This window comes from Neltuma alba, unplaced genomic scaffold (genome assembly GCF_004799145.2).
Source record: "Neltuma alba isolate B1F8T4 unplaced genomic scaffold, ASM479914v2 tig00004582_pilon, whole genome shotgun sequence".
Taxonomy (NCBI): Eukaryota; Viridiplantae; Streptophyta; class Magnoliopsida; order Fabales; family Fabaceae; genus Neltuma; species Neltuma alba.
This window is the reverse complement of record NW_021633774.1, coordinates 41,721-44,842: the sequence shown is the minus strand read 5'-3', so window position 1 is coordinate 44,842 and position 3,122 is coordinate 41,721.

Here is a 3,122-nt window from a genome sequence, read left to right as displayed (position 1 = left end):
AAAGCCGACTTCCAAGAAGGGGACTTAGTTTGGCTTCATCTATGCAAAGATCGTCTCAAAAGCGAAGGAAAAAACCTCAAACCCATTTGTTATGGACCATTCAAAGTGTTGCAGAAGATTGGAGATAATGCTTGTAGACTTGAACTTCCTCTATATATGGATATATATTCGATGGTTAACGTAGAGTATCTTAAACTCTTTGAGCCCTCTATGATGGACGAAGAGCTTGGAGAAACTCTACCTTTTATGGAAGATTTAGTGTATCAGAGGGAGACCCCTTTAAGTGAAGATGTCATCTTGGAGAGGAAGACAACTACAACGTGACGTGGAACAAGAGAATCATTTCGAGTAGGACAGAAGGGTAAATGGCCAAGTGTTGTAAAATGGTACACACATAAAGTTGGTCAAACCCAATTTTCACACCTCCAATTCTAATATGAGAACCCACAAGTGTGGTTCCTTGTTGAAAGGGGACCCTTGATCCAGGAGGATCTTTACTACACCAAGTCACGTGAATAGTAACTACTACACGTGAACAGTAACTGTGCAATGTGGGTTTAATATTTAAATGCTAAATGTTGGTGGGAGCGAGTCTAGTGGAAATTTCTTAGAGTTAGCCGCAAGTTTTGAAACTAAAAGCTGTTATTTATTTAGTTATTATTTTATTTGCAATTATCTATTTTTCCATATATAAAGGAAAGCCATATATGCAAAGGGGCAATCAGAAATAAAGAGAAACCAGTGACGCCTTTGTGACTGGGTTTGGGGAAGCTCATATCAGTTTCCTTTCTTTTTTCATATCTTTGGATCAATAACCCATGGCTTTCTGACAGGTACACTATGATCCTATCATCCATCTAGCACAACAGTCAAGTTTTACTTTCAGTGAATGTGCTGAGGTAGCTATAACAGTGGGAATACATCTTTATTACATTTATGTAAGGTTTGTTTGCTTATACTTTCATCATTTTACAGTGGCACAATATCATGTATATCTCCAGCAGACTCAAATTTCTCATGGAATCTTCTTATGCTAGATGAGAACAATATAGCTACTGGTAATAACTATTCTAAGTTTCTTAATATGTCCAACTAAAGAGGAGAAACACCTAGTATCCTTTTAATTTGTTTTATTTTTTGTAGTTTCCAGTAGTCCAGTAGATGTTCCTGAAATCAAGTATGGAATGTTCATTGAGAAGGCAGCTGAAAGTAATGCATGGAGGTGGTCATCAATATCAAGTCCCATATTCAGATGCTCAGACAAGGATTCTTATATTTGCTTTTGGAATACCATTATGGATCATCTTCAGAAACAAAAACTATCATTAATGTTTAGAAATGAATTATTCGAGTTTGGATTTAGGTTATATCATTTCTGTCATCTCTCTAGTTCAGTATAGTAAAGATCCCAGTCAAGGATGCTGTTGATAGCTTGGCAAAAGGTATTTAATTCACTTTGGATTCTTACACTTGATATTTAATCGAAGAGTGATGAGCTTTTGAGATTTTTTATTTCTCTTAATTAATGTGATTAGCTTCTCAAAAATGGATGGAATAATTAACTGTTGACATTATATAAATTAAGGATATGGCAAGTTATTCTATGTACACATTTTTTTGTGTTTGCATGAGGATACGAAGCCATCCATAATAAGGCTAAGTCATTTTATGATACCATTTGATTTAAATTAGCTATGCCTTGAGGAATGGTTTTTAGTTTTTTTTTCCCTTTTGGTTTAATTTATCAAATGGGCCTACGTACAATAACAATTGCAAGAGAATACAGTATCATAAAATGACTTAATTGTGACACCATGATTGAAAGCTTGTGCTGAGTTAAATTGATCGACATTGTCTATTTTCTTGAAGCATTTTCTACTAACTTTGGCACCTGTGAACTTCTGTAACAAGTTTAATATTTATTTTATTGTTTTGATTACTTACGTGGAGTTCACTCTAATTTTAGTCTAAGTATTTGATTTTCATATTTGGCTAATTTCATGTCAATTTCAATTCCAGGAGCTAGTCAACCTCATGAAGCCATCCTTGTGTCATCTAAAACCAAGAAAAATGATGCATGTGATCCATTAATTGTGATCCTTCATGGAGGGCCACATGATGTCTTCTTGTCTTCAAAATCTTTAGCTTTTCTATCTTCAGTTGGATTCAGCTTACTGATTGTAAATTACAGGTAAGCTCTGAATGTCCTTGAATTTCAAGTATTAGTGAATGCCAGGAATGTTTAATGTGATCTTTCACTATCATGTTAGTTGCAGTGGAACTTTATGACCAAGACAGTTGGATTCAACGATAAGCCTCAATAGGACTTTAATTGTATAAAATATCAGTTGGCTCAATTCTTGAAAATTTATCACATGTTGCTGCTTATCAGTTAAGATCACAGCAAAAGGCTTTATGTTTCCTCTTTAGTAGAACAAAGAAATTTTAGCTTGTATCCATGTTAGCCTTTCAAAAGTTCACGCCCTTTGGGAGACATCTCAAAATCAGATTCCATGACACAATATGTGTTTGTAAAATATGATGAAAAATAAAACTTCCTTACCTTTCTCCTTTTATTGAATGTTTCATGTTTGGAATTTTCATGTGGAAGAACAGCTGCCTTTTTCCTTTGCACAGTTCTTGTCATGCTTAAAAACTTGATCTGCTTGATGAACTTTTCTTTGCAATATCATCTCTTCATCTAACTTTTAAATATATTGTTCATAAGTTTGTGAATCATATTTTCTTACAATTGAATATTAGTCCATGCCTTCAAGAAAAAACGAATATGCTCACTATCAATGATGTTCTCTTTGCCATAGATCATGTCATCAACTTGGGTCTTGCTAGTCCATCTAAGATTATGGTCATTGGTATTTCCCAGGGTGGCTTTCTGACAACTCATTTGATTGGCCAGGTGCAATAAATCTGCATACTGTGATAACTGACGCTTCAATACTTTTGTATAACTATTTTTCCATGGCAATTAAGATTAGTGTGTGAGGCTTTCATTTCTGTCATTTGCCTTTTCACCAGTATTGATATTGTTGTGGTTATGGTTTATAGTAATATGCTTCTAGTGGTTTTGAAGCCAAAAGCTAGTGAGATCTGCAATTGGGTTG